This window comes from Macrotis lagotis, chromosome 5, assembly GCF_037893015.1.
Source record: "Macrotis lagotis isolate mMagLag1 chromosome 5, bilby.v1.9.chrom.fasta, whole genome shotgun sequence".
NCBI classification, from domain to species: domain Eukaryota; kingdom Metazoa; phylum Chordata; class Mammalia; order Peramelemorphia; family Peramelidae; genus Macrotis; species Macrotis lagotis.
In genome coordinates, this window is record NC_133662.1 from 260,055,354 (window position 1) to 260,080,960 (window position 25,607).

A 25,607-nucleotide genomic window follows, 5' to 3' on the forward strand; every position below is an offset into this window, starting at 1 on the left:
CCCCGCGCCCCCCCACGGCGCGTCACCTGAGGCCTCGCCGGTCACGGGCTCGGGCGCCCCGCCCCCCACAGTGCGCACCCGCGGTGCCGCGGACCACTTCCGCCTTCTTTTCCGCCGCTCTCCTCCCTCCTCCCCCTCAGCGACTCAGCCACGCCCCCATTTAAAGGGCCAGCAGCCTCGTTCCTGCTCGGACCTTCCCGAGCTCGAGGGCCCGAGGCCCAGGCCGGGGCACCCACGCCACGCGGGGGCTCGGGGCGCCCGTGGTCTCCTGCGGCTGCGTGTGTGGCCGTGGGAGCACGTGGCCTCCCCTCCCGCCCTCAGCCTCCGGAGGTGCCAGGGGGCAGAAGGCCCGAGCCCACCCCCTCTGGCCCAGGGCCTGGCAGGGGGTGGCGGTGGCTCCCACCCGGACAGCAGGGGCTCGGCCGGGAGGCGGGCCCGGGGTCCCACTCCAGAACCCGGGGTGCACAGCTTCAGCCCCGCACCCCCGCCCCGGCCTGGCGTGGCACCGGGGGCAGCTTGGCATCGGCTCATACTGACTGACCTTCCGGGGGCCTTGGCCCGCGGCCCCTCTTCAAGGACCCCCAGCTTGGCACCCGGCACCTGGAGGCACACCCCTCGAGCCCCTTCTCCAGCAGCCCGGGGGGCACCCTCTTCAGTCACCCTGCGCCCGCTCTTCCGGGCTAAGGCTGGTACCCCACAAATTAATCTGCGCTTCCACGATAACGGCAGAAACGGAGCGAGGGAAAGGAAACTTGTAGAGAAGCAACTCTGAAGTAAAACGAATCTCTAACGGTGGAAGTGTAGGCACTCCAGTCAGCCGCTGGCATCAAGGTGCTTCTCAAGCCAGGTATAGGGGCGATCACCTCCACTCACAGATGGCCTAGGACCGGGGGCGAAGGCGGAGGGGAGCCGCGGCCCACCAGCCCCAGGTTAAGTCACCCGGGACCTTACGGAGCCCTGGAGGGAAGGCAAAGTTCTCTCTGCTCCGGAACCGTCTTCTATACAGCAGAATCACAGACACCCAGATCTAGGAGCCACCTCAGAAGTCCGCCAGTCCACTGCACCCCGGCCCCGTCTTACAGAGGAGAATACCGAGGCCAGAAAAGCTGGAGCAAGGTCGCACCAGTCATAAGTGAATGAGTTGGATTTCAAACTCGTATCCATCAGGTAAAACCAGCAGGTTCAGCCTGCTATTGACAGAACCTGGCTAGGATCGGAGGCAAATGCCTAGAACTTAACAGGATGGGGAATGTCATTGTTCTGCTGAATGGGATTTTTTGTTTTGTTTTGTTTTTTAGGTTTTTGCAAGGCAAATGTGGCTTGCCCAAGGCCACACAGCTAGGTGATTATTAAGTGTCTGACACCGGCTTTGAACCCGGGTACTCCTGACTCCAAGGGTGGTGCTTTATCCACTATGCCGCCCCTGAATGGGATTTTTTGACAAAGATAGGCTGGTCGGTTTGACAGAAAGACCAATCAATCACTCAGAAGCTTATATACCTTTACTTATGCCAGGAACTGGGTTGAGCACACAATGATGAAGCCATCCTTGCCTTGAGGAAGCTTACATTCCAACAAAAGAGACATATAAGTAGAGAGAAAAAGAATTACAAAATCAATACAAGGAGGGGCAGAGCCAAGATGAGGGAATAGAAGCAGGGACCCTGTTGAACTCTCTCAACATTCTCTTCCAAACAACTTTAAAATAATACCTCACATCAAGTTTTAGAGCAGCAAGGCCAACCAAAGGTCAGAGGGAGATTTTTTTTTTCAGTCAAAGACAATTTAGGAGGTCTTGGAGGAAAGTTCTAGGACACCAGGATAGATTCAGGCCCAGGGTGAGGCAGCAGCAACAAGGATGGACCTTGGAGGTGGCCACAAGAACAGCAGTAATAGCACTTTGGAGATCTTTGAGCCTAGAGATAGAAAAGGGTTGGACAACTGGTTAGAAAGAGATGAGGGACTTTTGCTTGAACAGGGTGCAGCTCATGCTCATTGGCAGCATGACTTGTTCTGGGTCACCGTTACAGGGAGGAAAGGAACACTCACGATCAGACAGAAGGGAGCAGGGACCTGGTTATAGTTCCAGGGCCAAGAGCAACACTAGTATTTATGACTGCAGAAGACCAGGGGTCCTTCCAAGGTAAAGACCAGAGCACAGGTCAGGAGCAGTGGCCCCACACTTCCCAGAATCATATACCCTTAGAAGCACTGAAAACTTGCAGACTCCAAGCTCTGAAAAAAAGTAGCATGATGAAGCCTGAAGCATGGGGTAATATCCCCTCACCCCAAATTGAGAGAGATATTTTTTAAACACAGAAGTTAGATGTCAAGAAATAGACTGGAAAAATGAACCATCAACAAAAACAAAACTTGACTCTAGAAAGCTGCTACAATGGTAGGGAAGACCAAGACATAAGCTCAGAGGAAGAAAACAACAAGAAAATCTTATAACCAAAACTTCAAAGACAAATGCTAGTTGAACCCAAATCCAACAAGAATTCCTGAGTTAAAGAAAGAGATAAGAGGTAGAGGAGAAATGGCAAAAGAAATGAGAGTGATGTTAAAAAAAAATTGTGAAAAGCTTAGTAAAAAAAAGTACAAAAAATACTGAAGAAAATAACATCTTAAAAACAGAATTAGTCTAATGGTTAAAAAAAAAAGTAGGGATGAGGAGTGGTGGGGAAAGGGAGAGACAAAAATTTACTGCCAAAAAAAACTCCTTAAGAGGCAGAATTGGCCAGATGGAAAAAGAGGTACAACAGCTCACTATTGTGATTCCTTAAAAGTTAGAATTGGGCAACTGGAAATTAATGACTTCAGGAGACTTCAAGAAATAATAAAAGAGTCAAAGAATGAAAAAATAGAAGAAAAATTGAAATCTATCATTGGTAAAACAATGGAGCAAAAGTAGATCAAAGAAATATTACTGGACTATCTGAAAGCTATGATAAAATAGTTTAGACCTCATATTTCTAAAACTTATCAAGGAAAATTACCTATGATATCTTAAATTCAGAAAGTAAAATAGAAATTGAAATAATCAAGGGGCGGCTAGGTGGCGCAGTGGATGAAGCACCGGCCCTGGAGTCAGGAGTACCTGGGTTCAAATCCGGTCTCAGACACTTAATAATTACCTAGCTGTGTGGCTTTGGGCAAGCCACTTAACCCCATTTGCCTTGCAAAAACCTAAAAGAAAAAAAAGAAAGAAAGAAAAAGAAATTGAAATAATCTACTAACAACCCCCAAAAGTGATCACAAATAAAAACTCCCAGCACTCAAAAAGAAATAATTCAAATATCATGGAGCCACAGTCAAGATCACACAAAATGTATTCCATGCTAAAGGATCAGAGGACTTGGAATATGATACTCCAGAGGGCAAAAGACTTAGGAATTACAACCAGGAATTAACCTACCCAGCAAAACTGAGTATGGGGCTGCTAGGTGGCACCCTGGAGTTAGGAGGACCTAAGTTCAAATCTGGCCTCAAACATTAATAATTACCTAGCTGTGTGCCCTTGGGCAAGTCACTTAACCCCATTGCCTTGCAACAAAACAAAAGAAAAAGCTGAGTATAATTCTTCAGGGGAAAAAATGGATACTTAATGAATAGAGGACTTCCAAATATTTGTGATGAAAAGACCAGAGCTAAATCGAAAATCTGACATTCAGACTCAAGATTCAATAAAACCATAAAAGGTAAACATGATAAAAATGATGACTCAATAAGATTAAACATTTTACATTCATATATGGGAAGATGACACATGTAACTCCTAAGAGTTTTATCATTATGAGGGCAATTAGAAGGAGTCTGCATAAACAGAAGACATGAGTGAGAGTCAATCATGTTGGGATGATCTCCGAGGGATGAAAAAGAAGAGGGAAGGAAGAGATATAACAGGGCAAATTTTCTCATATAAAAGAAGCATGCATGGAAAAAATTTTATAGTGTAAGGGAAATGAGGGAAAGAATGGTGGGCTATGCCTGAATCTTATTCTTTTTTCTTTTTAGGTTTTTTTGCAAGGCAATGGGGTTAAGTGGCTTGCCCAAGGCCACACAGCTAGGTAATTATGAAGTGTCTGAGGCCGGATTTGAACCCAGGTCCTCCTGACTCCTGGGCCAGTGCTCTATCCACTGCACCACCTAGCCGCCCCTTGAATCTTATTCTTAATGGAATTGGTTCAGAGGGCAGGATATAGTTTAGATATAGATACATACACAGTCAGTGGGATTTAGCAAACTATCTGGGAGATAGAAAAGAGAAAGGATTAAAGATGAAATCAGGAGTGATAGAGGATAGGAACTGGTAGTTTCAGAAGAAGAAAACAAAGCTGTCTATAGTTATATGAAAAATTGCTCTGAATAGCTATTGATTAGGGGGAAAGCAAAATAAAATAACTGAAGCATGTCCCACTTATCAGAAACTATATGGCATATGATTGTGATAGAATACTATTGTTGTATAAGAAGAGGTTTCAGAAAAAGCATGGCAAGACCCAAATGAACTGGTAAAGAAATGATATACAATAATGTAAGAAAGGTAAGGCTGATGGGAAGACTTACATGAACTTAAGGAAAGTTAAGGGAGCAGAGCCAGGGCAGCACTGTAGCCAGTAATAGCAATATTGTCACAGTGATCAACTTAACTACTCTGATCAAGATGGTGATCTAAGGCAGTTTCAAAGGACTAATGATGAAAAATGTTTTATCCACCTCCAGAGATAGAGTGGATGAGCTCTTGAGTGCAGATTGAAGCATACTTTTAAAAAATTTTCTTGGAGTTCCTTGAGTATGGATTCTTTTGCAATTTGGCTGCTATAGAAATATATCTGCATGACTTCACGTGTATAATCGATATCATATTGCTTGCCTTCTCAAAGGATGGGGGAGGAACAGGAGAGAGGGAGATAATTTCAGACTCAAAATTTTTAAAAATCAATTTTAAAAACTTGCATGCATGTAATTATTGGAAAATAGCTAACAAAATAGATTTTTAAAAATATTTTTGAAAAGTAGGTCAAAGCATAGTTGTAAAGGGAGAGCTACATGTATTTGGTCCTGGGGCAACAGGAGAATGATTGGAATTTATTGAACAGGAAAATGATCTATATTTAGAATGACCCATATTTAGGGAGATCCTTTTGGGTGGACAATGGGAAGAGAAAGTAGAGGCAGGTACATCAATTAGAAGATCATTACATTCCAACAGAAGAGACATATGCAGGATTGATTGTTTTTTCTTCCTTAATAGGCCAAGTGAGAGGTAACAAGGGCAACAGTTCAAGAGATGTGGCAAAGTAGAATCCAATAAAATTTGGCTATTAGTTGAATTGGAGAGTGAGGAATGGGGCATGATTCCCATATTGGGCACATAGATGGACTAGAAGTAAAGAAGAAATAAAAATAGAAATAGGAAGCTTTGGTTTGGGGGCAAAGATTTTGGTTTGGAGGGAGAGATAGTGAACATGTTGAGCTCAGAAGGCCTAGGAGATGTCTAATTAGCTACATCCAGGAGGTGATGCAGTACTACACTCAAGGAAGAGACTGGGGTCTTATCCATAGACTTGGGAATCTTCTACAGGGAGATACTAATTGAATCCACGGGAGCCAATGAGATCATGGAGAGAGTGTAGAAGAGAACTCAGGGAGAGCTTTGTTATATATCCTCAGATAGGGCATGGAATTGAGAAGTCAGTCAACAAACATTTATCACTGCCTATAATGGTTACAAAGTTCTGGAGACTGAAAAGAAAGCCGGAACATGGTGCCTGTCTTGAATATACTCACATCTGAATGGGTAAGACAACATGAAAATAACTGAACCACAACAAAAAGATGTCATAGAAACCCATTGAGGAGAAAGCATCCAGAGAAGTTTGGTCAGCAGCAGCAAAGACTGGATGAGGGTCAATTCAAGGTCCTTAGATTGGGTGATTAAGAGATCTTTAATTAAAAAAAATTCTTAGTGGAAAGAGCACTGGACCCGGAGTCAGGAGGATCTGAATTCAAATCCAGCCTCAGACACTTAATAATTACCTAGCTGTGTGACCTTGGGCAAGTCACTTATCCCTATTTCCCTGCCAAAAAAAAAAAAAGGAAATTTTCTTTTTAAAAAAGAGATCATTCATGACTTTAGAGAGCTCAGCTCCAATTAAGTGTTGAGGCATTCAAAGCCATATAGTAAAGAGTTTTGAAGAGAGGATTGGGGGCAATTAATAGGTGTGTTGTATAGGAGACTGATAAATAGAATGGAGGCAGAGATAAGAGTTTGAGGGAACCAGATTACCAGGAGGGGAGCAGTACTAAGTTGTTTGCTGTCCCTCTCTTGGGTGTCTGCTAGATCTGGGAAGGACACTAGAGAAAGGTCTGAAAGAATCCCTTAGGAGAAGGAGTTGAGACAGTTGCTCATTTCTGAGCAGTGATCCCTGGGAAAAATTGTTGGGGGCTCCTGACCCTGACCCCAGTAGCTTCCTAGTCAGGGCTGAGGTGAAACGATGACTTCTCGGTGACTATGAGTTTGGAGGAGGGAGTGATACCAAGAAAGGAGGAGGGAAGCTGACCAATAATATCTCTTCTCTACCTGCCATCTTTTCAGCTTACACTCAGGGAATGTTCCTTTGGGAAAAGCAAATACCATCAGCAGTGGGTCTGACAAAAGAAAACATACTCACATTCCAGTTTAGAATATCTTTACTGCGTGAAATAGGCAGGTCATTAAAGCCAGTAGTGAGCCTCCCCAAGGCCTTGTGTGCCCCTCAGATAAAGGGGTCAGGGGACGCCTGCCCCTCTCCCTGACTGCTGCAGAGCTGCTTGGGGAGTCTCACTACTGTGTTTTATGATCTGCATGTTTCATGAAGTAAAGACATACTCAATTATAAAATGAGCGTGTTTCCTTTCCAGTCTCCCAGAATGGGAAAGGAGATAAGAATCTTAATGGGGAATGAATGAGAGGTAGAGGACAGGCCTAAGCTATCTAGTTGGAGATTTTCCTGGGGGAAACTCCAGGTGGGGGCAAAACTAGGAGCCAAGGTGACCCTAAACATGTGAAATATAAGCGGCGCATCATTCTTAAATATTTTAAAACCCTAGGCTGGGTCAAGAGGAACCAGAGTAGAGGTAAGGGGAAAGTCTGTTTGTCATCACCATTAAGTATTTATGGAGCCTCTACTATGATTTCTGTGAATAAATAAAAAAATCAGTGAAGTCCTAGAGAAGAGATAATAAAACATACTTCTTTTCAACAGAAAAGTGGGGGACTACTGGGACTGAATGCTGTATGCAACTTCAGATGTCACTGTATGGAATGCTTTCATTTACTTGTAGCACCTAGAGTTAGGGAGAAGGAAATATATTTGTGTCATTCTCCTTCTCTGGACCCCTTCTCCCTCCACCCCGCAATGACTGTGATGAAAAGGACAAAAGCAACTGGGTAACCATGGATAAAGTGTTGGGCCTGGAGTCAGGAAGACTAGCTCCAACCTCAGACACTTACTAGCTGTGTGCTCACCCTGTTTGCCTCAGTTTCCTCATCTGTAAAATAAGCTGGATAGGGAAATAGCAAACCACTCCAATATCTTTGCAAGAGAACCCCCAACAGGGTCTTGAAGAGTTAAAACAACTGAACAATACAACAAAGGTCAAAGGCATTAATTAAGCATTAAAACATAGGTAGCTGGGTGGCACAGTGGATAGAGCAATAGCCTTGGAGTCAGGAGGACCCGAGTTCAAATCTAGCCTCAGATATTTAATAATTGCCTAGCTGTGTGACCTTGGGCAAGTCACTTAAGAAATTTTTTAAAAATTGAGTTCAAAATTTAATTCTTGAGAACTTTTATTTGGGGGGGCAAGTTCTCTTATAGAATATTGGGCCATGGGATGCTGCTTGTTGTTCCTAAGAACCTTTTGAAATTTGTTTTTTACCCAAATCTCTACTGTAGCTCAGCCTGTGCCTGGCTCCTTTACTACCGTGAATTCCAAGGCAGATAGTCTGGAGCCAAGTTTTGCTTCTGCTGTCCATCCCCTCCATCTAGCATTCTGTATCTCTCTTCTGTTTCCCAGTCAAAATCCTAGAAAAAGCAGTCTCTTGACACCCCTGAAACCTGATTTCCATCTCCAATGTTTCTGAATGTTCTGTCCTTGGCCATTAGAGTTTCTCTCTCCAAGGTCACTCTGATGGCTCAATACAAAGACCTTTTTTCATTCATCTACAGCTTTTGATAAGACTGATCTATCACCTCCTCCTCCTAGATCTTTTGTTCTGGCACAGTTTGACTGGGGATATTCTCCTCCATCTACCTGTCTGACAGATTCTTCTCAATCTCCTTTGCAAAATCATCATGGCTTTCCTGGCCTTTTGGCTGAGGCTACTTTTCTTTTCTGTCTCCTATTCTTTCTCTGCAATCTCCCCAGAGCTCTACACAGCTGAGTCCCAGATGTAGAGATCTAGCTGTAACCACTATCCAGAGCTTCAGTTGCTTGTCACCAATTGTTTATTATATCATTTTAACTGGATGTCACATAAGCATCTCAAAGTCATCACGCCCAAAATAGATCTAGTATGTTCCCCCAATGAATTGCTCCCTCTAAAAAAACTTCCTTATATCTTTCTGTTGAGGATAGGACCGTGCATGCTTCCAGTTAACCAGACTTGTAGCCTTTGAGTCCTCATCCTTGATTCTTCAAATCCAATTTGTTACCAAGTCTTGTAGAGTCTACCCCTACAGGCAACTGAGTGGACCTGGAGTCAGGAAAATCTGAGTTCAAATCCAACCTCAAACTCTTACTAGCTATGTAACCCTGAGCAAGTCATTTAACCTCTGTTCCTCTCAGTTTCCACAACCATAAGATAAGGATAATAATAAAGTTTTCTTTTCAGGATTGTGGTGAGATCGAATGGGATAATTACAAAGTGTTTATTAGCACATAGTAGGTAACATATACATGCTTCCTCAAGCAAAGCACTATTTCCCAATTGTGTTTTTTCACTGGCTTTCTTTTATGCCCAAACTGGAATTTACCTTCCTCCTCCTCCTCTACCTCTGGGCTTCTTTCTAGTATCAGATAAAATCCCACCTTTGGCAAGTCTTTCCCAGAAACCCCATAGCCAATGTCTTGCCTCTGTTGATTTTCTCCAATTTATCCTGTCTATAGCTTGTTTGTACAGAGTGGTTTGTTTTTTAATTATTTTTATTTATTTCAATAAATATTTCCCAATTACATGTAAAAACTTTTTAGTAATCTTTTTAAAAATTTTAAGTTTCTAATTCCCTCCCTCTCTCTGGCCCCTCCCCACTCCTTGAGAAGTAAGCATTTTAATTTCAATTCTACCTGATGGTCATGCCATATATATTTCCTATTAGCCCAGTTGTAAAACAACAAAAACACAAATGCAAACACAAACCAAAAGAAAACAAACCCCACAAAAGATAAAGTTTAAAAAAAGTATGCATCAAGACAATGACATTCAAGTGAGTCGATTTTAAGAGAGAGGATGCTATACAAAGTCACGAGTCTTACTTTCTCCTTGGGAGATAGCTGGATCCAGTGAGCAGATGTGGATCAGGAAGACTGGAGATGACTCTGGGAGACCTTGGGGTGCTTTCGACTGTGAAAGACTGAGCTACTCTGATCAAGACAATGATCCAAGACCCAAGGTGGTTAGCATTTTTCATCTTGAGTCTTTTGGAATTCTCTTGGATCATTGTCTTGATCAGAGTAGCTAAGTCATTGTCTTCTTTGAGAATGAAGGGCAAATAACAATCATATATAGTATTGCTATTACTGTGCAGGCACAATGTTTTCCTGGTTCTACTCACTTCACTTTGCATCAGTTCATGTAAATCTTCCCAACTTTTTCTAAAAATCCAACTGCTCATCACTTCTTACAACTACAGTAGTATTCCATCACAGTAACAGCTTATTCAACCCTTCTCCAGTTGATGGATATCCCCTCAGTTTCCAATTCTTTGCAACCACAAAAAGAGCTGCTATAGTTATTTTCTGTCCTTTTTTTCTTTTACTTCTTTGGAATGTTTTAACTGTTCACTTGTTTTAGTCATGTCTGACTCTTCCTGACTCCAGTTAGGGTTTTCTTAGCAAAGACACTGTGGTGGTTTGCCATTTCTTTCTCTTTCACTTACCCAGGGTCAAACAGCAAGTAAGTGTCTGAGGCTGAATTTGAACTCATGTCTAACTGACTCCAGACCTGGCACCCTATCCACTGTCCTAGCTAGATGACCCTGAACAAGACACTGATCTACCATGTGCCATTTTCCTTTTCCCAGAATGGTTTGCACATGAGACAGACTGTGGGATCCCTGAGGGCAAGGACTGTGTTTCACCTTTCCTAGAACATATTTAATAAAAGATTGTTGATTTGATTTTGTTTAAAATGTTAACAGGAGACAAATGTAAAAAAGAGTTTTATTAGTGTCCACTAGGTGTCACTAGAGAGCCAGAGAATTACTGCCTAAAGCCACCAGATGGTGCCGGAAGCCAGCGGATAAACCAGTCACCTCCCAGCCAGGTGGCAACCTAAAGCTAAACATTAAGGGATGAGTGGGATTTGGGTAGGCAGAGATGGAGAGGGAAAGTTCAGTCTTCACTCTCTTCCTTAGAGATACATTAAGACTAACCCCTAGATTGAAAAATGAATCTGGGTTCAAATCCTGCCTCTGACAAATGCTAACTGGGTGGTCCTGGGCAAGTCATTTCATTTCTTTGAACCTCAGTTTTCTCCTCTGTACTTTGGGCATAGTGATACCCAAAGCACCGACCAAGATCACTTCTATTAAACATTTGCACATCTTAATTGCACACCTGATTGATGTTGTTTCTGGTTATTCTCTTTTTAAAAAAAATAAACATTTTATACCATGGAAACAATGTAAAAACTAACAGAATGCCTTCTGAAGGGGGGTGGGGGGAGGGAAGTGAGATTGGGGAAACATGTAAAATTCAAAATAAATAAATAATTTAAAAAATAAACATTTTCAGAGCTGATAAGGACTTCAGACTCCAGCTTGTCTCAATGGCAAAGAAGGAAATTGAATTTCAGAGAAGTGAGAGGATTGAATCTTTAAGCCCTCAGGTCAGATCTTTTCCCACTATTCCTGATTCATCTGTAAATTCAAACATGTTTATTCTTTTTCAAAGAGGAAGCTAGGTACAACTGAGAGAGAACTGACCTTAAAGCTAGGAAACTGAGTGATAATCAGTCTTTGCTATGTGACCTTATTCACCTCTCAAGTGCTCCAGCCTTCTCTGGAAGAAGGTGCTGGCCTGTCTTAGTGGATGGAGTTTCCTCCTCTGGGAGTTCCCTATCTCCCAGTAAGATCCAGAATCTGTCCTCTTTCAAATGGACCATGTAGCCAAGGTAGAAAGCTCATGGACAGACTGAGAGTTGGCAAAAATACAATAGAATAAGCCTATCCTCCCTACCCCCATGGCCAGTAGAACAAATGAAGCACCCAATCTGTTGAATGGAAAGTTACTAAAGCATATTGGCATTCAATTCATTCAAAAAACATTTACAGAAGAAGGCATTGTGCTCAGTAAGCACTCTAGGGAGGGGCTGAGGGAGGGTGGGAGGAGGGAACCTAGACAAGACTCAGTCCCTTAAAAGGAGCAGTCTTAAGGGGGAAGAAAAGACTAGAACTGTAGGACTTATGATTCTTTGCACACAATGTAACAAAACAGTATGGAAATGGGTTGTAAGAAAGGAACAAAATTCACCAGCAGTTCAAAGAAGGGAATAGTCACATCTGTTTGAGAAGGGTCAGAGTGTTGGCCTCAGAAACAAGAAAACTTGGGTTCAAATACTGCCTCAAACACTACAGTAATTCCAGTTAAGTCACTTAAGGTCTCTGTGCCTCAGTTTCCTTATCTTTAAAACAAGGGGGTTGGTCTTAATGATCTTTAAGTTCCCTTCCAACTTGAAAGTGATGTAGACTTATCATCGGATCAGACAATTTTTAAGAGCAAAAAATATTCTTTTTTTTTTAGGTTTTTTTTTCCGAAGGCAAATGGGATTAAGTGGCTTGCCCAAGGCCACACAGTTAGGTAATTATTAAGTGTCTGAGGTCGGATTTGAACCCAGGTACTCCTGACTCCAGGGCCGGTGGTCTATCCACTGCACCACCTAGCCGCCCCTGCAAAAAATATTCTTAGAGAAATTTAGCCCAACTACCTAATGTTGTAGATAAGGAAACTGAGTCCCTGGCAGTTAAAGTTAATTGTATAGTCAGTTAAAAGTGAGTTGGGGGGTGGCTAGGTGGCACAGTGGATAAAGCACTGGCCCTGGAGTCAGGAGTACCTGGGTTCAAATACGGTCTCAGACACTTAATAATTACCTAGCTGTGTGGCCTTAGGCAAGCCACTTAACCCCATTTGCCTTGCAAAAACCTAAAAAAACCCCAAAACAGTGAGTTGGGATTAAAACTGAACCTAGAAGCCAGTAGGCTACTTCATACACAAAACCGTAGAGCCCCTTCATCTTATAAATGAAGAAACAAATTCACAGAAGGGAACTGAGTTTGGACTTAATATTTGGATAGGCAAGATTTCTGACTGAGTTTGGGGGAGAAGGTTCCCTCTCTCTCTCTCTCTCTGTTTACTGGGGTCTCATCTCTCCCTCCAGTTTTCTTCTTCCCAATAAAAAGTCTTTTTTTCCTTTAGAGGAAGAGGATGACCAAAGAAGAAATCCTTGGCTGCCGTCGAATGAAAGAACAGTACTACTCGACATTCATTTAGTTTCTTCTTTCTCCCTCAAGAAGAATGAATGATCCTCCAGCTGGTGAGTCTAAATAGAGAGACCCTAAATAGAGAGAATATGGTCATTAACTATCTTCCATTCTTGTAGATGTAATTGCTGAACCACCATTCGGGATCTTTGAAAAATCATGGAGAATGGGAGTTTCTCCAGACTGGAGATGGGGAAATGTGTGCAAAAAGTGGAAGAGGATGAATCTCCAAATTCTAGGCCAGGCATCTTGACTTAGATTTTTGACTCAGTCAAAAAGAACATTTATTCTTTTTTTTTAAAAGGTTTTTGCAAGGCAATGGGGTAAAGTGGCTTGCTGAGCCACACAGCTAGGTAATTATTGTCTGAGGCCGAATTTGAACTCAGGTCCTCCTGACTCCAGGGCCAGTGCTCTATCCACTGCGCCACCTAGCCACCCCCCAAAAAGAACATTTATAAAATTCAAAGTGGAGAAGGGAAAATTCAGAAATGGTTTGTTTGAATCCCCTTGTTTTATGGATAGGGAACTGAGACACAGAAAAGAGCTCCAAAGCTATTCAGTTAAAGAGCTGGGATAGGAAAATAAGTCCTCTTGCTGTGATAGATTTTAAAAGGCTGGTTTATGGGACAGATCCTAGACTTAGAATTGGACCTAAGAAACTATCAAGAGCAAGTCTACCTGTTTTATAAATGAAGAAACCAGGTTCCAAACACTTGAAGTGACTTGCCCAGGACCACATAGCTGGTAGATATCTCAGAGTAAAAACTCTGGACTTCCTTAACTATTGCTGTCACTGGTCACTGCATGAGCTTCAACAAGAATAGTTTGTTCCAGGGTGAAGCTAGGTGACACAGTGAATAGAGCACCAGCCTTGGAGTCAGGAGTTCAAATCCCATGTCAGACACTTAAGAATCACCTAGCTGTGTGACCTTGGGCAAGTCACTTAACCCCATTGCCATGCAAAAAATAAAAGCCTAAGGCGGGGAGAGAGGGGGGGGGGGGAGGGAAGGAAATAAAGAAGAAGGGAAGGAATGAAGAATTATTCATATAGAAAAGATGTAGGTGAAGGAAAGAGAGCCTCAAATGCTATTTGGGAGCATGAGGTCGTACCACTGCTCTACTTAAAAATTGTTTTCAGATTTTTGTGTTTGTATATATATGACTCAATAAACCAAGAAGTATTTATTAAACACCCTATGGTGTAACAGACTTTGTGGAAAATGCTGAGGGTACAGGGAAAAAATGAAATTGCCTCTAAAGAGCTTACATACTATTGAATATATCCCTAGCACCTAACACAGTGTCTTATATATGGCAGGTATTTAATAAATGTTTTGAGGTTGGTTGATTTTGGAAGGGACCTCTTCAGAGGTCATTTAGTCAAACCCTTAATTTTAACAAATGAGGCCCAGAGAGGGTTATTTGTTCAAATCACCAAAGTAACAAATGATAAAAGACAATTGAGGTGAGATGTCTAGGAGGAATGTCCAAGGATAGGCTGGCTTCCTTGGGAGGTAGTGAGTTCCTTATTGTTGGAGGTTTTCAAGCAGAGACTGGATGGCCACTTGCCCAAAGGTTGTAAGGGCCTGGGTTAGACTTTGCGTCCTCTGAGGTTCTCACCAGATCTGAGATTATCTGATTCTAAAAAGTTCTCATCCCCCAGTGTGGCACTGATCTCAGTGTGACCCTCTGTTGTTTCTTCTCTAGTCTTCTCTTTTGGTCCATTCTCCCTATCTTGAATATTCATCCTCTGCATTGTATAGTCTCTTTCCCCTTCTTTGTCCCTAATTCTGATATAGTTCAGTTGTTTTTCAGTCATGTTTGATTCCTGGAGATCCCATTTGGGATTTTCTTGGCAAAGATATTGGCATGGTTTGCTGTTTTCTTCTCTGGTTTATTATACAGATGAATAAACTAGTCAAAAAGGGTTAAGTGATTGCATGAAGTCACCTTTGAACTCCAATCTTCCTGACCCAGGCCAGGCACTCTATTCATTTTCCTTATCTTTATTTCCTTATCTTTCTTTATCCTATTCATTTCATCACCTCACTACCCAAGTCTTAGTTTACTCATATGCAAAATGAGGGATTTGGATTAGATCCTCTCTAAGGTGCCTACCAACTTCCCCTGCTCCTGGTACCCAGAGGTAGCACAGAACCATTTACCTCCTGTGGGACTTTAGATAACTCACTCCCTGGGCTTCAGTTTTTTCCATTTAGAATTTCCTTATTTTATGGATGAAGATTCTCAATTCCAGAGAAGGTTAAGGGACTTGCCAAAGGCTATATGGGACATGTTACTTTCTGACTTTACATACTATGGGCTTCTAGAGTGGTAATAATAATGAAGAAAAGGAAGAGGAAGAAGGAGGAAGAGGAGGAGAAGAAGGAGGAGGAGGAGGAGGATGGAGGAGAAGGAAGAGGAGGAAAAAAGAAGAAAGAACCCATTGGAAAAAAAAGATGATGAAAATAGGATAATAATATTAATAATTGGCATTTCTATAGCTGTTAAGTCTTAAAGTTTATTTTTCTTTTGTCTTTGTATCCCTGTACTTATGAACAGTGCTGAGCAAAAATGTTTGGTGATTGATTAATTAATTTGCAGTGGGTTGAACATACAGTCATTTGATCCTCCCAATGGCCTGTGAGAAAATACTTATCTTCATTATACAAATGAGGAAACTGAGACTCTTAGAAGGAAAGTGACCTGCTCAGGGTCAATAGGCACATTCCTTATGGCTAATCAGCCTTTCAATACAAACAAGCAACTCTATTCACCGCAGCTCACTGATGCAGAGCCCACAGAAGCTTCAAACCCAATCCCCTTCCCAAACAGAAGCCAGTCTTTGGAGGGAAGGGAGCCACTGGGGTCAGCCTTCCAAGGAAGATTGAATTACCTCAAAGTAAATATAGGGAGGGCTATCCCAAATGCAAAGGAGCCTCCTGGGACTTTGCCTAGAAGAGAACTGTTTCTTCCCTTAGAACTTAGAAGGGGCAATCTTAGGAAATAGGGATTGAGATGCCAACAACCTCTGTCTAGCCATGGGGCTCTTTTGTTATATGTTACAGGGGTCAGAAGATTCTAAATCTAAACTTGGAAGGGCCCTCAGAGGCCATCTTGTCCAACTCCCTCTTTTTACAGAAGAGGAAACTGAGACTTGGGAAAGTCAAAGAACATGCCCAAGACCACATTGGCAGCAAGCACCTAAGTTGTACCTGTGCACTGTGCTTAGCACTGAAGATACAAAGAAAGGCAAAAGACAGTCCCTGCCCTCAAGGAACTCACAGTATAAAGGGGAGGTGGCATGCAAACAACTGTACAAATAAGCTACAGGAGAGAATCTTTGGAGATAATCTCAGAGAGATTTAGGGGGACTGAGAAAAAAATCTCTTGAAGGTTGATTTTAGACGGGACTAGAAGGAAGCTAGGAGACAGAAATGAGGCAGACAGGCAAAGTTGAATCTAAGTCCCCAAGTCAGAGGTTATTCCCTGTATAATGGTGCTCTCTCTCTCTCTTTCATATACTTAATCTGTATCTGTTTATTTGCTTACATATATATCCATCTACTTTTCTATCACTTTACCTATCTATCCATCTATTTATCTACCTGTCCATCTATCTATCCATCATCTCCTTTGTAAATGTTTATCACTTAGCTATTCATCCATCTACTTGTTTCTCTACCTACCCATCTATCAATTTACTTATCTATCATCCATCCATCACCTTATTTATGTTTATCACTTATCTATCCATTTACTATTTCTCTATCCATCTATCTATCCATTCATCTACTTATCTGTTTATTATTTATCTATCCATCCATTTCTCTATCCATCTACTTAATTGTACATCCATCTACTTGTTTATATCTATTGCTTTATAAAAAACAAGTCATGTTGCTGTCTTATATCGCAATCATATTTGGAAATGGCATCCCTTTTCTCAATTGAGCCCTCCCTTGGAACAGAGGAAGACAGTTCCCCAATAACCCCCAATATAGTGTCCAAGGTCTGACAATAGGTATAACATTCTGCCCTGGGAAATCCCCTCCTCTCTGCCCTGAGGGAGGTATGTTTTCTTCTCCTGAACCATTCTTAGCTTTTTAATGGCTTAGAGTTCAGTTCGCTGTTAGAGATCTATTCATTTACATTTCATAACATATTTATTTTAATGTGAGACTCCCGTAAATGTCAGGATCCCATGAAATGAATGCATGATCTAATTTAGTTCGGGACCTGGAGGAGGGGGGCGGAGAAGGAGGCACTTATTTAAGTCAGGTGTTCTCAAGATGATTAACTAAGAGGAGGGGCCTAGGTATAAACCATAGCTCAAGAGGTCTATTGCCTACTTATTAGACTGGGAGATGTGAATAATTTATCACATTTTAAGCTGCATTAAGTACTGTTGAGGATTAATCTTCGTTTATTTGTATATCACATTAACTCCTAAGTGCCTAAGCCACTATTTTTTTATGAGGAGAGGTTTATAGAAAACTTTGTGTGGCCTCCTTCCTACACCAGACAGTCCCAGGAGCACTCATGGTCATCTTGAATGTTTTGATTGTCACCAGCCTCTCTTTCTCTGCTGTTGGAGATTCAAAGATGGGACCCCCATCTGGCTGAGGAAGCCATCCATGCTAAGGTTGGCTCCCCCAATTCACATCCTGAAGTCAGACTCTGCCCAGATGAAAACAAAATCATCATTGGAAGGTTTAGATGGTCCAACCTTGGAAGGGGGGGGTCCCCATGAGGCTGCTGGTTGTTCCTGCTGTCAGAAGAAAAATCAATGTAGCTACTACTAGGCAAGCTAACTCTTGTGATAATGTTGCTCAGGTGAGGACCCCCCATGAGTAGGATCATTTCAGTTCAACTGAAAATGCCCAACTCATTGGCATTGTAATATGAGAAAGTGTGCTGGACATGAAGTCAGAGGACTACCTCTGGTTTTTCCTGCCTGGATGATACTGGGCAATTCAAATAAGATGAGAGGATTGCACTGGATGATCACAGAGGGCCCCTCCAGCTTTAGAACTATAATTCTATGAATTCTTTGGCCATTAACTTACTCATTTGTTAGAGATGAAATGGATGCCCTCTAGGGTCTCTTCAGGGTCCAGATCTGCAGTCATCCCCTATATACAGATCAAATTCATCAGAACCTGGCTTCTGACCTCTTAGGAACACCCATTATATACTGTGGGGCTACTGCATCCGTTGCGGACAGATTTTTCTTCATCTTCTCTTCACTTTTTTCTTTGTCTCTCCTCTTCTTAACCTGACCGTAGATCTTTTCCTATTGCCTTCTCCTATGGAGACTTCATCTTTGTCCCAAACTTCAAATCAATGGAAGAAGAGAGAGGTTTGACCTTTTCTTCCTTCCTGCCTTTATTTCCCTCATGTTCCTTGGCCACCATCTTTCCACTTCTCTTCAAGCAAAAACTGTCTACGAGATCAAGCCTTCTATATCTCTGCCCTTTCCATCTCCTCCCAACCCCTGGGACCTGCTTCAGACAACTAGATGATAATAGCCCCCATTTTACCCTTCTCCTTCCCACTCTGGTCCCCCATTAACATTCTCCAGGATTCCAACAGCCAGAAAGGCTGATGCATGGAATACCTGACTTCACAGCTCCCCTTGATCCTGATCCTGGTTTCTGTTGACTTCCATCAGTGCCCACTTCTTCAACACTGCCTTACTTCCTGTAAGGAGAGGTGACATATGATCCCTCTCCTCGTCTCCCCAGCTCAGCTGACACCATCAAAGAACGGAGTCAAGTATGAGGAGACTTTAATATGTGGACAAGAAATGTTGTAGCTTGTGGTCTCTTCAAGAGGAGCAGACCTCTGTCTCAAGAAGGAACTGCTTCATTGGCCAAACAAACAGGCTAGCCAAGCCTTAGGTTTTAACAAGGCCTGGTTTGAAGTTGGGAAGATTCAAATCTTGTGTCAAAACCCTTAAGCTGGGTGACTTTGGGGCAAGTCTCTCAGTCTCAGTTTTCTCATTTGTAAAATGAGGGGAGTGGACTCAGTGGTCCCTCCCAGCTCTAAATCTCTGATCCTCTGCCCCTGGGTTGGAGAAAGACACAGAAACCCACAACCCAGGACCTCTAGAGAGTCACGTTGACTCTTCTACTTTCATTCATCTTTTTTACTCTTCTCTTGTTTGTTTCTCTAGAGCTGAGTCAAGAGTGTGGCTCCTACAGGTGGCTGTCATTTAAGACTCTCTGGGTGGGGGGCTGATACCCAGGTGTACCACATCTAAATGTCTATAAACTGCTGCCATCACTGATCCCATCAGTGACTCTTCCCTGCCCAGCTTTCCTGACACTGATCTGATTCCTGACTTTTGGATTTTCCTTTTCATGAGATAGTAGAGTAATACAGTCCAAGTTGGAGGAGAAATCAAAAGTCATCAAGAGGTCATCAATTTTTTACTTCACAAATGAAGAAACTGAGGCCTGGATAGAATAAAAGGATTGGAGAGAATGTCTAGACAAGGAAACAGAAACTCTGATTCCTGCTAGCTATATGTCCCTTGATAAATCATTCCCGCCCAGTTTCCCCATCTAAAATGAAGATACCAATTCTCTATCACCTACCTTCAAAGCTGAAATGGAATCATATCCATAGAGAGAGTCCTGTAGACATCAACTACTGTTAGGTTTGGGTTTTTTTTTTTGCAAGGCAGTGGGGTTAAGTGACTTGCCCAAGGACACACAGCTAGGTAATTATTAAGTGTCTCAGGCTGGATTTGAACTCAGGTCCTCCTGACTCCAGGGCTAGTGCTCTATCTACTGCTCCACCTAGATGCCCCTTACTACTGTTATTTTGAAAAATAAAACTGGTTGAACAGAATTTTCAGGGGAAGCCAGGTAGTCCAATGGGGCCTCGGAGTCAAGAAGACCCAGGCCCTAAGATTAACTGTAAGATTTCAAACTGCAAAACTGATGACCAATGGCAGCTGAAGAGGGGATTTCTCATCATGGGAGTTCTCCTACACCAAGGAAATCTCAGGTCCAGCCTCCTCCTCTTCCCCATCCCCCACCCCAGCAGTATTCTGGGCCTGATGGAGAGAGAGTAGAGAAAATGAATTGCTAATGGAACCAATAATTGACCTGAGGTTGTGATGTTTTTCAGTAGCCCTGTTAAATGCTTCTTCAAGCATGAAGGTGACTCTAGGATTTCCAACCAACAAACTCAATGTTTACTGATACCTTTTACCTTTTATATAACAGTTATTTCCATACATCAAATGAGTTAATGATTGTAGACTGCTTTGCAAACCTGAAGGCACTGTAAAATGTACCTTATTATTACATCATTGTTATTTACTACATTTCCCCCCTCATTCCCACTCTATGCTTGTCCTTCATTCTTTTTTTTTTTAAGTTTTTGCAAGGTAATGGGATTAAGTGACTCACTCAAGGCCACACATTGAGGTAATTATGAAGTGTCTGAGACTGGATTTGAACTCAGGTCCTCCTGACTGCAGCACCAGTGCTCTATCACCTAGCTGCCCCATTTTTTCCTTTCTTTCTCTTTTTCCTATCTTCCTTCCTCTCTGTCTCTTTCATTTTTTTTGATATAACCACAAAGAATTTTGTTTTGGATAATATTTATTGTTATGACTTGTATATAGCTATAGATGAGATCTTTCTTTCTAACTTTGTCCTCTTTGGGGTCTATTTTCCCTAGGATCTCATAGACTAGTCAGTGGAATATAAGATTTGTCAGCTCTCACCAAGCTGGAAAAGTTTTGAATATGGGCCAAGCAGCATGTTTCTGTGTATCTGTCAACTGAGGACCAGTCTTGTTAAATCCAAGAGTCTCATCACCAGACTGGGTGCAGGCTGATGAATTTTTAATCACAATAACTCTTGAAGATTAACTCTAACACTGTCTAGGGGCTGTCACCCAGGATGGTGGAGGATTTACCTATATCCAAAAAAAAGTCATGAATCCTTGAGGACTCGAAATATATTTGTCCCATTGTTTAAAATCTAGGTAGCTCCCATTAAGAATGTGTATATTTGTGAGAGTTTAAGATGTGTCTATTTGTGAGAGAGTAAGCTTAAGATGTATGATGGGAAATATTCTGTGGTTTCTTTTATTACTGTGTTTTTTCCATTAAATGCCTTTGCTTTGAAATAAGCATGTCCTCTGGGTGACTAGTAAAAAATAAATAGATTGGTGGGCGCTTGCAAGCTATGGTTTGGAGAGAATTCTGACCCACCCAACACCTAGCCTCTAGGATAGGCTAGGGAGGGGCCCCAGGCAAAGGTGCAGACAGAGGGCACAGCAGGTATGCCATTGTCCTAGAAGAATTTTGTCTCTAAAAGAGAAATTATAGGATCCAAGGCATCATTTAACTAATATAGGGCTATCTAAGACCCAGACTGTTTGTGCTGGGCCAATAGTTCATGGTAGGTCTCCTCTCTCCTTCTCCAGGTCAACCCGCCTACCTGATCCTGAATCCCAAGAAGGGTCAACAGTTCATGCTACAGGAGCCTGATGGAAGGAGAAGAGGAGACTCAGGAACATTGGGATCTGACTTGGACTGTGTGGTTGCAGAGGGGATCATCAGAAGCTAGAGGTGAAAGGAGGCCTGGGTTTGATTTAGGTCTGATATCAGAACCATCTTCCTAAATGGAATGGACCACCTCTGGGGGTACAGGGATGACTCTCTATAGATTTAGAGTCTTCCTAGATCCTTGATTTAAAGCTGAAAAGGCCCTCAGAGCTCATCTAGTCTAGGGGCTCTGCACCTGTCTTATGGGTCCTGGAGACCTCTCGGAAAATCCAGGGATCCCTTCTTTAAAACCACAAAACAGTACTATAGTCAATATGATTATGTTGAAATACAGTTATCAAAATCTTTCAAAAGAGAGAGTTCAGCTAAATTCCTTATCTTATGTAGGAGGAAATCAGGACCCAAGGATGTTGATTGGTTTGTAGCAGATCATCATTGTGAGAAGAAAGATTTCTACTCATATCTTCTGACTTCAAAGCTAATAACTCTTTCCACTGGGCCACTGCCTTTCTCTTTGAGCACTGGCTGGATGATCATTGGTTGAGTATGTTGTGGGGCTTTTTCGGGGGAGATTCTTATTTTGTTAAACTTTGATCAGATCCCTTCACCTTGGAGTTTCTATGTGAGCTTGCTAACCATTGGAGATCTCAAATTTGAAGCTTCTGAACATTCAGTGGTCTTGGTTTCCAGTGAAAGCCAACATCCCTCTGCAAACCCCATGACTTCCCCGTGGTTGTGGGAACAATCCATGGCTAGGAGCCCTGTGATTGGAGAGGCCAAACCCAATGGGTCTGAATGGGAAGGCATGGGAAGCCTGTAACCAGAATACAACCAACTCCCTGGGGTGGGATGGCCTCTTTGGCTGGTTTTGTATAATCCCACATATTGTGTGAGATTTGGGAAAAGTCCTCGGATCCTCCCAAGCCCTGTAGGAATCAATGCCCACTGCTGACAGAGATGTTCTCCTTCCTCTCCCCCTCCCTCTCCCCAGACTTCCCTGCCAGGCCTAGAGCAGAGTGCCTGCTCCATTACTAAGAGCTAGGGGACCTTGTGAGCAGAAGCTCCCAAGATTCACAGCTGCAAGAGACCTTAATGGATAGCACGTCCAACTCCTTCATTTTACAGACAAGAAAACCAAGGCCCTGGAAGTGAAGTGACTCCTCCAAGATCACATAAGCGATCAGTTTTTGAACTCAGGTCCCAGAGTAAGTGCTTTTCTATCTATACTAGGCAGGTTTCTTCCTTTTTTGTGTGACATGATTCTCTTCAGTGACCTGTTGAAGTCTAGTCCCTTCTCAAAAGGATGTTTTTAAATAAAATAAAAAAACAGGTTACAAAGAATCAGAGTTATATTGAAATTTAACAGGGAGATTAAGTTAGTGCTTGGTCAGAACTCTCTGTGGACAGATGCCCTAAGAAAAAAATAATCAGGTCAGTGGCCCTGCCAGGCTCTCCTCCACACTACATTGTCAGCCCTACCTGTTGGCCTGGATAAAAATTGGGTACAATACCAGTGCCTAGGGGAAGGAGAAAGGGAGAGTCTGTCTCACATGGAGTCCTCCTGTGCCACTCACTGCCTACCCCTAGACATCCTCCATGAGCAGTGCTCCACTTCTGCCCCAATGGCCTGGCAGCATATGATCCCAAGACCAAAGAGGAATATAACCTCAGGGACTTCTCATATGTGTGACCTTGGTGGGGGGTAGGTTACTTTACTTCCATGAGCCTCAGTTTCCTCATTTGGAAAATGGGGATCATAATAGAATCTACCATTCAGTCGGGAGGGAACTGCAAAGCAATTCCATATAAATGTTAGCAGTTATTAGTAGTAGTATTATCTGGAGATCTATCGAGGTCTCCTCAAAAACAGTAACAACAATTAGCATTCATATTGCACTTTTAACTTTTGCAAAGTCTTTACAAATCTTATCTCATTTTATCCTTGTGCTAAAAGGAGGGGCAGACCAGAGGATTCTTGAGTCCTTCCAGATCAGGCTCTCTGGATTCCATGCTGACCTGACCCATGGGATGGATGGCCAACCCACTAGTGGGTCACTCACACTTCCCTGGCTTCTACCTTCAAGGCCCACCTCCAAGAGGAAGCTTTGCCTGATCCTTCCTCGTGCCAGGATCTTTCCTCTGTTGGTTATCTCTGTTTATCTCATATATAGCTTATTTATACTGAGTTGTTTACCTGTTGTCTTCTTCCCCATTAGACTATGATCTCCTTGAAAGTAGGGACTGGGTGTTGCTTGTTGGGGTTTTTTGATTCCTTTCTTTACATGTACAAAGTTTAGTAAATAAATAATAAATGCTTCACTGACTGATTGACCTCATCCTCATCTAGAACATCCTATCTCCAAGGGACGAACCTATTTTCATGGGGTGGTGGTAAGCACCTAATCAAGATGGCCTGCATCCTTTCCTGTGCTCCACCTTTTAGCACTGCTGAGGCTGCAAAGAGGGATTTTCCATTTCCACTGTCTTCATTGACCCTGGAGAGCCTCTTTTCCTGCCCTCTAGATGATGATTCACCTTTCCCTGATGGATCACCCTAAGCAGGTGGAGCAGATAGTGTTGGGTCTGAGCCTTGGGTACTTTCCATCCTATCTACAAGGTGACTGATGGTGTCCACTGTGGAATTCTGTTCTAATCATCTCTGATACTGTCAATCTCAGAAATTCCAGACTATGCACTTTTGAGGTAGACTATGGCTTCTGTCCCTGCTATTTTCCTTTAGGGAAATCCTTCTATATGGCAATCCCTCTGGTCCTGAAGTTTTTAGCATTTATGTATAGCATGGGCTCCATGGACAACTGGTGAAATCTCTAGATTCTCTCTCTCTCTCTCTCTCTCTCTCTCTCTCTCTCTCTCTCTCTGTCTGTCTGTCTCTCTCTCTGTTTATTTTATTTTTCCAATTACATGCAAAGGTAGTTTTCAACATTCATCTATTTGCAAGTTTATGAGAGATCCTTTCTCTTAAATCTGTCTTTACATGCTCAGAGTAAAAATAGAAGGGATTACAAAGGGAACCAACATATTACATATCTTTGTTGTAGTTCAATTGTTTCTTTCATGTCCTGTTCTTCATGACCCCATTTTGGGGTTTTCTTGGCAAAGATACTGGAGTGCTTCACCATTGTCTTCTCCAGTTCAATTTACAGAAGAAGAAAAGATGGCAAACAAGGTCAAGTGACTTGCCCAGGGTCACACAGCTACAAAGTATCTGAGTCTAAACTTGAACTCAGGTCTTCTTGACCCCAGGCCAGATTCTCTATCCACTGTGTCACCTAGCTGTCCTTACATTTCCTATAAAATAATCAAGGACGTTGCCCCCTTGTCCCCTGCTCAAGCCTGATTCTATTTGGAAGAAATAAAGGTTGTTCACATTTGTCTAGCAATCAGCATAAACATAATAATCCCTGCCCTCAAGAAGCTTACATCCTATTGGAGGAGAAAACATATGCACAAATAATAAATACAAACTATATAGAGAGCAAATTAGAAGTCATTACAGAGGTGGCACTGGTGGGAGGGTAGGAGCAAAAAGGCCAAAGCTAGGATGTTCCATGTGAGCTGAGGGACCCCTAAAATGGAGGTGAGGAGGAACCATGTTCCAGGGAAAGTCATGGCCCAGAAGGTCCTAAAGGATGAACAGAATTATAGTTGGTTTACTTAGAATATAGAATGGGTCTAGGGAAATCATGTGTAATAACTCTGGGATTCTCCAAGTCACCAAAACCCTGAATGAATTGAAACTGAATGGCTCCTTCTGTCCCCTCCCCCAGCCCCCCAGAGTGGACTCAAGACTGAGAGCACCTGACCTGGCTGTTCTCAGCTTCCCCAGAGATCAGCTAATATGCTCTTTCCCTGTCCCTCAGTCTTGGGTCACCAGTTAGACAGCCTTCTTACTACATGTCTTTCTGTCCTTGGATCCCCTGGGGGGTCAGAGAGCTAGAATTGTATTGCCCCTCCTCCCTCATTCTATAGATGAGGAAATTGGAGCAGAGAGGTTGAGTCATAGTCCTGAGGTCACACAGCTAGTGGGTATCTGGGACAGCATTCCTGATGCTGACTGTAGTGTTCTATCTCCTATGATACCACACTATCTCTCACAGGAAGTATCTAGGCATATAGTAGGCATTTAATACTTGCTTGTTGAATGGAATGAAATGGAATTCCAACTCTCTTTGTTATGATGGGTTCACATCAACCAAACCTAGCATTCTTGGTATTTTCCCCTCCCCACACACAAACACAAAAACCCATATATACAAACACAGTACATATACACACATGCATGTATACACACAAACATACCCATACAT

General features: G+C 42.6%; 1 protein-coding gene and 1 long non-coding RNA gene across 5 annotated transcripts in view; one reads left to right on the forward strand and one right to left on the reverse strand.

Annotated features, from left to right (window-relative positions):
• The window catches only part of VPS8 (VPS8 subunit of CORVET complex), a 180,122-nt gene extending 179,466 nt beyond the window's left edge, over positions 1 to 656 (reverse strand). The window contains exon 1 of one of the 2 annotated variants that reach the window (XM_074189594.1): positions 542 to 656. The gene's annotated coding sequence lies outside the window, so the exon portion shown is untranslated. The remainder of the gene's footprint in view (positions 1 to 541) is intronic. The other variant, XM_074189588.1, reaches the window with a different exon arrangement.
• Positions 179 to 24,870, forward strand: LOC141489015 (uncharacterized). 3 transcript variants are annotated; one of them, XR_012468880.1, is made up of 5 exons: positions 179 to 1,167; positions 12,682 to 12,799; positions 21,198 to 21,823; positions 22,271 to 22,484; positions 23,234 to 24,870. It is a non-coding gene; the product is annotated as an uncharacterized LOC141489015 (long non-coding RNA). The 3 variants fall into 3 exon arrangements; XR_012468879.1 differs by having other exon boundaries at positions 21,198 to 21,342; positions 21,667 to 22,484; positions 23,234 to 24,866; XR_012468878.1 differs by having other exon boundaries at positions 21,198 to 22,484; positions 23,234 to 24,867.
• Positions 24,871 to 25,607: the final 737 nt, after the last annotated feature.